This window comes from Macrobrachium rosenbergii, chromosome 8 (assembly GCF_040412425.1).
Source record: "Macrobrachium rosenbergii isolate ZJJX-2024 chromosome 8, ASM4041242v1, whole genome shotgun sequence".
Taxonomy (NCBI): domain Eukaryota; kingdom Metazoa; phylum Arthropoda; class Malacostraca; order Decapoda; family Palaemonidae; genus Macrobrachium; species Macrobrachium rosenbergii.
Window position 1 is genome coordinate 47,156,411 of NC_089748.1, and position 9,687 is coordinate 47,166,097.

Consider the following 9,687-nt stretch of genomic DNA (forward strand, 5'->3'; position numbering starts at 1 on the left):
TCTCTTTTATTTTATTTTCACTGTTCTCCTGAATCCCACTCGTTTCAGCACCTCGTAACTCTAAACTATTTTCTTATTTTTTCTATTTCTAGTTTTCGTCCGTATGAATTCTCGTATCATTTCTTTTCTCAATTTCCTTTTTTAGTTTTCTGTAAAAGAAAACTATTGTGCCGACTTTGTCTGATCTTAAAAACTGCTGAGGCTAGAGGGCTGCAAATTGGTATGTTGATCATCCACCCTCCAGTCATCAAACAGACCAAATTGAAGCCCTCTAGCGTCAGTAGTTTATTTATTTTTTTTATTTTACGGTTAAAGTTAGCCATAATCGTGCATCTGGCAACGATATAGGACAGGCCACCACCGGGCAGTGGTTAAAGATTCATGGGCGGCGGCTCACACAGCATTATACGGAGACCACTGAAAGATAGATCTATTTACGGTGGCCTTGATCGTACGCTGTACAGAAAACTCGATCGCGCTGAAGAAACTTTGGCGCATTTTTACTTTATTATTGTGCATTTATCTCCGTCCGCACCGGTAAGCGTCGCTGCCTCTGTAGAGAAGTTGGTGTCGTCTACTATTCCAGGTCATCATTCCTTTTCCCTTTATTTTTTTATGATCGATCACCAGAAGGAAGGACGGGGAAAACTGCGTCTACTCTCTCTCTCTCTCTCCCTAATTTTCTCTCTCTCTCTCTCCATAATTTTTTTTTTCTCTCTCTCTCCCCCTAATTTTCTCTCTCTCTCTCTCTCTCTCTCTCTCTCTCTCTCTCTCTCTCTCTCTCTCTCTCTTTTCCTCCTTAACTAACTCTGTCTCTCCTTCCCTATCTCTCTCTCTCTCTCTCTCTCTCTCTCTCTCTCTCTCTCTCTTTTTTATAAGACACGAGAGGAGAAGAGGAGAGAAAAGGCGTCGGCGGGTGTGGGGGCTGGGGTGGGGGGTGTAGGGGTGGCAGGGCGCATCCTCTTCCTGTTAAAACTGTTCAATTTCCTTTGTTGTTTGCCCCCGCGAAACTTTCTTTTTCCTCCTGCCGTCGCTTTTATTAAGACGGGAAATGTGACTCGAAAGAATTACCCCCAAAAGTCTGAAAACTTCCATAATGACCTCGAAAGGAATGGTGGGAGGGGCGGGGGAGGAGATGGGGGAAGGAGGGGGGAGCGAGATGTGTTATAAAGGGGAGGGAGTGACTGGAGAGATGGAGAAGGAGGAGGAGGAGGAATAGGACTAGGGGTTGAGGAGGAAGTTTAGAAGGTGGGGGGAGGTTAATAAGGAAAATGAGGAGGCAGTAGGGGAAGAAGTAAGGAAGGAAAAGAAGTGGGAGAGATGATGTAGTGGGAGGAGGAATAGGGAAGAGGAGGAGGAAGGAGGAGGAGGAGGAGGAGGAGGAGGAGGAGGAGGAGGAGGAGGAGGAGGAGGACTAGGTTTTGAGGAGGAAGTTTGGAAGGGGTGGGTAATAAGGAAAATGAGGAGGCGGTAGGAGGAAAAGAAGTAAGAAAGGAAAAGAGGCGGGAGAGATGATGTAGTGGGAGGAGGAATAAGGAAGAAGAAGAAGAGGAGGAGGAGGAGGAGGAGGAGGAAGAGGAATAGGACTAGATGTTGAGGAGTAAGTTTGGAAGGCGGGGATGGCTAATAAGGAAAATGAGGAGGCGGTAGGAGGAGAAGAATAAAAGAAAAGAAGTGGGAGAGATGCTGTAGTGAGAGGAGGAATAAGGAAGAGGAGGAGGGGGAGGAGGAAGGAGGAGAGTTAAGGAAGATAACAAACTCTCGACATCGCCGTGAAATGACAAATTGAGAACGGACCCAACGGAAGAAACGGGAATAACTGACAGTGGGAATCGTGGATGGGAATTGGAACGGGAGACGCGAAGAAGAAATAGATGAACGAAAGTGACAGGCCGAGAGAAAAGAAGACGGAAGGGGACGAGGAATGCAATAGGGCGAGAGGAGGAGACGGAGAACAAAAATCGAGACAGGGAATAGGGAGGAGAAAGGCGACAGGTGAGTCAATGCAGGTGTCGGGGGCCGAAAGCCGCTGTCCGAAAAGAGGGAGCAAGTAACTCAAAAACGAGTTCTTGACGTTCTTTCATTATTATTATTTTTTATTATTTTTATTATTATTATTATTATTATTAGTGTATTGTATTATTATTATAGAACAAGCCATTGACTTGAAATTCAGGCTTCCAAAAGGTTATTATTATTTCATTGTAGTAGTATTATTATTGTCTATTGTGTGTATTATTATTATAAGAACAAATGGTGACTTGAAATTCAGAGCCTCCAAGGTGTATTATTGATATCATTATTATTATTATTATTATTATTATTATTATTAGTATTGTTATTATTATTTAGGAGAGGAACCCTATTCATATATATATGGGACACCACGGGGTCCATTAATTTGAAATTCGAGATTTCAAGGTGTGTGTTATTTATTATTATTGTGTATTATTATTATTATTATTATTATTATTATTATTAATTATTACTCAGGAGGGTGAACCCTATTCATATGGAACAATCCCAGAGGCCACTAACTTGATTCAGGCTTCCAAATAATAATAATAATAATAATAATAATAATGAATAAGAAATAATAATAATTATTATTAATGTGTGTTACTATTATTGTATTATGTTGTGTATTGTGTATTCTTCACATAATGAACCTATCCATACAAACAAGCCCACCACTGGAACCATTGATTTGAAATTGAGCTTCCAAGGTTATTATTATTATTATTATTATTATTATTATTATTATTATTATTATTATTATTATTATTATTATTTTTTCAAAGAATATGGTGTTCAATTGAAAGAAGTAACAGAAGTTAATAGGAAATACGGGAAGAAAATATCAGTTATTATAAAAAAAAAAATAGACGGACAAATTGACAGATAGAGAGATAAAAATGTAAGGAAATTATGATTAATTAGTAAAATACAAATATATAATTGTTTTAGGGTAGTAATGCATTGCATTTGAACTTTCGAGGTTCTAGTTGCTCGAGAGTGCACTGTAATAGTATAGTAGTAGGTAGAAGGCGAGTACTATCACTAAAGACGCATTTGTGACTTACTGCCTGCCATTACCAATCAAAATAATGGGTGGGGTTGGGATAAGGTGGAGTGGGGCGGGTGAGGTAGGCAAGGCATCTAATTATGAAGTACAATTGCGTTCTTTCATGCCGCAAGGAAGCTATGAATTCAAATAATCCACCAAATGTAACGTTAATATCACTAATGCCTCTAGCAGCAGCAGCAGCAGCAGCAGCGGAAGCACAGCACAGCACAGCATCTTCGCCCATCTTAATCTCACTAATGCTGCTGCGGTTCATCTTCGACAAAGATGCTTGTAAGACCTCTATCTCTGAGATTGTCCATCACAATATATAAGTATTATCTCGCGCGCGCGCGCACACGCACACACACAGAACCAGTCGGTCGGTCTGTGTCGTTTTTCTGATCTTTTTCCCAAAGGTTTTTTTTTTATGTTTCTCTTTTTTTCTTTTTAATCTTTTATGTCTCCATAATTGCGCGTGTTTGTATGCGTATGTGTCTGTTATTGTTATCATTCAGAAGATAAACACCTATTCATACGGAGCAGGCCCACCACTGGGGCAATCGACTTGAAATTCGAGCTTCTAAAGAAAATTATTAATATTATTATTATGATGATGATATTATTATTATTATTATTATTATTATTATTATTATTATTATTATTATTATTATTATTCAGAAGATAAACCCCTATTCATATGGAACATGCCCATCACAGGGGGGCCATTGACTTGAAATTCAAACTTTCAGAGAATATGGTATCCATTTACAAGAAGATACAGGTACTGTAATACGGAACACAGACAGAAGAGATCAGTTATTAGAAAAAAATATAAATCAACAAACTAATAAATAAATAGATGAAAATGCAAGTGAATCATTAAAATACAAGGAGAACTGTTTTAGTGTAGTGATGCGTTGCATCTTCGCTTGAACTTTCGAGTTCCCTGTTTCACTACATCCTCAGGGAGACTGTTCCGCAGTCCAACGGTGCGAGGTGATAATATGTCTGTCTAACTGTGTCTGTGTGTGTGTCGTGCGAGCCAGGTGTCTCCTCTAGGTGTGTCTGTCTGGTACAGAAACTGACAGGTACGAAGATGTACTTCAGTATCGCTTCTCATTCCACCTAAATCCCCTGTATGTGCCGAATGGCTCCTTGATAAAAGTGATGGAGCAGATTCTTGAATCCTTGGAACCTTGTGTCGGCTGTTAGTTAAAGGTAGGGTTCTCGTTGTATGAAACATCTTCAGTTGATGCTCGACTGTGCCTATGAAAAAGGTGAGGCCGTTAATGTGTAAATGCAACTTGTTTTTTAAAACTCACATTGAAGTTTTATAGGCCTAGTTTTCTCGAACGACGGACATATGGATTTACTTAAGCCTGTACTATAGAAGGTACCTGAAGAAGACGCAGAACCTTAATAAATAAGGAAGGAAGAAGCAGATGGGTGTTTAGCAATATTCAGTAAGATTTCACGACAGGAAGTGCAAGACAAAAAATAATGTTTATTTGTAACAATAAACGGAAGGCTGGCCAGATTTGAGTATTATAATCTATATCTATCTACTATCTATGTATATGTATATATATATATATATATATATATACTCTATACATATACACACACACGGCTACCAGACGATGGGGACAGATTAGTCCTTGAAAGCCTGTAACTTTTGTGAATAAAATTTCCTGTTTAAGTGAGGTCCTGTTATCCTTTTTATGGATGCACAGTACAACTGTAGAGGTGATCAAGTTTGATATATATATATATATATATATATATATATATAATTATATATATATGTATACATATATGTGTGTGTGTGTGAAGTTACTCCAACATTCTGAATATTGATGTATTACAGTGACGAGGTTAACGATATACAAGCTGTAAAAGAAATGCTGTTCTTTCCTCCCCTACTGAAATGGGTAACTGGCTTTACCCTTCTCCACATAATCTCCAACTCAACTGACATACACGCACATACGAGGTTTTTAAAAGGCAATATTTCCCCACTTTTTTGTACTGAATAGAATCCTTTCTATCAACAGATCCATAGACTTCGAAGTGAAGTTTTCGTTTCAAATCTTGTTTGTTAGGTTTTGTCAATTCAAAGTTTCTTTCGATTGGTAAGTAACCGAAACTTAGGTCCGTTACCAACAGATTTCAGGTTTCTAATAATTTCTCATAGAGTACCAGAAAGGATAATGGACAAATTTTATGAATTAAACGTGGTAAAGTCTTGGTTGATTCGATGATATCGAACATCGGAATTTTTTTTATCGCTCTAACTACAAAGTTACTAAAGTCAGCGAAGACTAGATATTAGTGTACAATGAACAGAACGTGGTAAAGTCCAAATAAAATACTATGTTTGCATAGATGCCTTTATTAAAATGGCCTATTAGATTATTAACTGGAGCTCAAGAAGTCCTGGAGAATTTCTGCGTTTGCCGTTAGCACTGATAGAAAGTCGAAACCAATTAGTTCCTAAATTTTAAAACGAGATGCAGTCTTTTAACAAAAATTTCCGGGGGAAGTCTTCGTAGGAGGATAAGACGCCATGATGCAATACCATGCAGAATATATTAATTAATAAGGAAGTGTTGAAGAACAGGTATACAGGTATATAACTCGAGGATTCTCAAGTTGCAATACCATACAAATATATAAATTAATAAGGAAGTGTTGAAGAACAGACATATATAACTCGAAGATTCTCAAGTTGCAATACCATGCAAAACATAAAAATTAATAGGGACGTGTTGAAGAACAGGTATAAATAACTCGAGGATTCTCAAGTTGCAATACCATACAAAAACTAGAAATTGATAAGGACGTGTTGAAGAACAGGTATAAATAACTCAAGGATTCTTAAGTCTTCTGACAGACATTCTTGTAGCGACTTTGCCATTAAAGAGGCAGGAAGGTTCAGCCTTATAAAATATCTGGCAATATGTCTGGTGCTAAACTATAATGCTTCATTTATGGTTAGGTTTGGGCCACGTTAGATTCGGATAGACGGCCAAGTGTGCCTTCTTATTGCCTGCGTGAAAGTACCAAAGGCTTTCAAATTGCCGGTACTTGTAACGTTGTATTTACTTGTACTTTGGCGAAACTGGGCTGAATGTTATATTGAGACTGTATGAATTTGACTGTCATATTGAGACTGTATGAATCTGAATGTTATATTGAGACTGTATGAATCTGAATGTTATATTGAGACTATGAATCTGAATGTCTTATTGAGACTGTATGAAAATATTTGAGTATCTTCAATAGAAATCATCTCCGCAAAATGTCCGTCACATTAGACCCAAAACAAACCGAGGGACAAGCAGAGCAACGACCAATGGAGAGAATCTTAAAACTCTTCGAGTCACAAACCCGAGCTCTTGCGCGCACGCGCGCGTCGTCTACGCGAATACACGGGTCCCAACATGCACTCCCGTCAACATAGAACGGAGGCAAAGCGAAAATCAATGCTGATAATGCAGATAGAGAAGAGTTCGTTACGAAAGCATCGAATTATTACTTAGGACCCCCTATCCGTGTATTAGAGTGAAAGGGTGGAGAAATCCTTTCATTTGTTATTCTAATAAATCTTCATTTGTTGCCGTTCCCCCGGCTGGGTTTAGGTTTTGTGCTCGGGGTGCGTTTTGCTTGATTGCTTGCTTGTGGATTTATGTGCTCGGCTCATTTCCTTACTTTAGGCTCGTACTCCCTTTCATTTGTGTTTGGTCTGTTGCGTTGTTGAGTCCTGTGGTTTTTATGCCTCTCCTCTCTCTCTCTCTCTCTCTCTCTCTCTCTCTCTCTCTCTCTCTCTACAAAGCTATTCCTGTCCTGGCCCTTAGCCTCTGACACGCTATCTCGCTGCCTGTCTGTCTGTCCTGGTTTACGTTCTCTCTCTCTCTCTCTCTCTCTCTCTCTCTCTCTCTCTCTCTCTCTCTCTCTCTCTCTCTCTCTCCCAAAGTTATTCTGCCCTGGTTATAGCCCCATACTCTCACTGACTGTCTATATGCCCTGGTTTTTGTTCTCTCTCTCTCTCTCTCTCTCTCTCTCCTCTCTCTCTCTCTCTCTCTCTCTCTCTCTCTCTCTCAGCTTTTCTGTTGTAGCCCTTAACCTGACACTATCTCATGACTGTCTATCTGTCATGGTTTATGCTCTCTCTCTCTCTCTCTCTCTCACTGCCTCTCTCTCTCTATCTCTCTCTCCGTCTCTCTCTGTTTCTCTCATGCCTGTGTCATGTCTTCCGTCAAAATCGTGCATGCTTGCAAATTCAGTCAGTCGTTTTGCTTGCAAGCTTGCCAACTAATTAACCTGCGTGTATTTTATTTCATTTATTGCATCGATTCATCTACCTATATATTAAAAAAAATTCTAGTTAGGTTTAACATCAAAGGACGCCGTTCAATTGTGCCTTTGTTTTAAGTACTTCTTAATAATACATTGTTCATACCTGTTTTACCTGTGTATTACCTCTGGGTATTACCTGACCAGGTGTGCTTATTGTGGGTGCATATTCAGCTCTAATATTTTTCTTCAGTCTTTTTACCTGGACTATTTGTACCTTCTCCAGTCATCCGAGGCCTTCCTTACACGTCTCTCTCTCTCTCTCTCTCTCTCTCTCTCTCTCTCTCTCTCTCTCTCTCTCTCTCTCTCTCTATTTTTCTTATTCAGTATTTTTTACCTGAAACGTATGTGCAGTTACCTTCTACACTCGTCTGAGTCCTTCTCTCTCTCTCTCTCTCTCTCTCTCTTTCTCTCTCTCTCTCTCTCTCTCTCTCTCTGTCCTCTCTCACCACTCTCTCTCTCTCTGTCCTTCTTCCTCACTCCGTGGCATAAATAGCTGGAGAAGAATCAATGAAGAGGAACAAAACGGATTATGTAGATGACGGTATTGAATTTAACCTCCCGGAGGGAGGAAGAGAAGTTTCTCTCTCTCTCTCTCTCTCTCTCTCTCTCTCTCTCTCTCTCTCTCTCTGTCTTCTCTCTTCTTCTGTTTTCTTCTTCCTTCTCCATTATTAGTATTTTCCATTCCTTCCTTATCCTTAAGCTACTTATCTTTCGCATTAAAAAACTCCTAACGTCAGCAGATTTCTATAATTGTTTTTTACATGTTAATCTGCAAACCAAGAATAATTCATTTATCTAACCACAATTATCAATAAACTGTAAAATAATTCTTGGCGAAAAAGGAAATCATTTTAGCAACCTCAAAATTTATAGACTCATATTTTGACAGGATATAAACACACTTTAAGATTTAAACTTAATTATGAGACATTGTAAGCCAACAACTTCAAATTAGCAATGGAAAACCAAGCGTCTGTCTCGTTCTGTGCGTTTCGAGCTTCGTATATCATCATAGCTTCATCTGGGAAGCCTCATTTCTGTCGTGGCGACTATGATATATAAATATATTATATATATATACCATTTCTGTCTAGATACAAAAATACAGTATATAAGATTCGACAATTCATAAGCATTATCCTAGGTAATTTTCAGGCCTCATTTTAATTGGCACATTACATTCGAAATATTCGTTCTACAAGTCCTCAGGATTTCGGTGTAGCGCGTAAGAGGGAATTGTGGGGTCGTGTAGAAGGGGAATTGTGGGGTCGTGTAGAAGGGGAATTGTGGGGTCGTGTAGAAGGGGAATTGTGTGGTCGTGTGGAAGGGGATTTGTGGGGTCGTGCAGAAGGGTAATTGTTGGGTCGTGTAGAAGGGGAATAGTGGGGTCGTGTAGAAGGGGAACTGTGAGGTCGTGCAGAAGGGGAAGTGTGGGGTCGTGCAGAAGGGGAATTGTGGGGTCGTGCAGAAGGGGAATTGTGAGATCGTGTAGAAGGGGAGTTGTGGGGTCGTGCAGAAGGGGAATTGTTGGGTCGTGTAGAAGGAGAATAGTGGGGTCATCAGAGGAACTGTGGTCGTGCAGAGAAATTGTGGGGTCGTACAGAAGTGGAATTGTTAGGTCGCAGAAGAGGTATGAGGTCGTGCAGAGAGACTGTGAGGTCGTGCAGAAGGGGAAATGTGGGGTCGTGTAGAAGGGAAATGTGGGGTCGTGTAGAAGGGGAATTGTGGGGTCGTGAAAAAGGGATTTGTTAGGGGTCGTGGTGGAGGAAACTGTATGTCGAGTCGTGTAGAAGGAGAATTATATGTAGAGTCGTGTAGAAGGGAACTGTCGAGTCGTGTAGAAGGAAATTATAGATTCGTGTAAAAGGAAACTGCTTAGACTAGCATAGAAGGGAATTCCCGAGTCGTGTATGTCCCTGCAGCTATCCCACATATCTCTCTCTCTCTCTCTCTCTCTCTCTCTTTCTCTCTCTCTCTCTCTCTTTCTCTCTCTCTCTCTCTCTCCTCTCTCTCTCTGACCTATAAACACACGTAGACAGACAGATAGACAGACAGGTAGAATACCAAAAGGAACTAATTAGAGCAGACATTCAACCCCAGTTCATTCAGCCATCACTGTCAATGAACTTCTCTCATCTCTAAGCTCACGTCTCATTCTCACCGGAGTCTTTGAGCTAGACAACACTAGACCAATGATAATAAGTTGCGGATTTCGCCCGAAATTCAGACTTTGATTCCTCATGACTCTGTTTGCTTTGCGT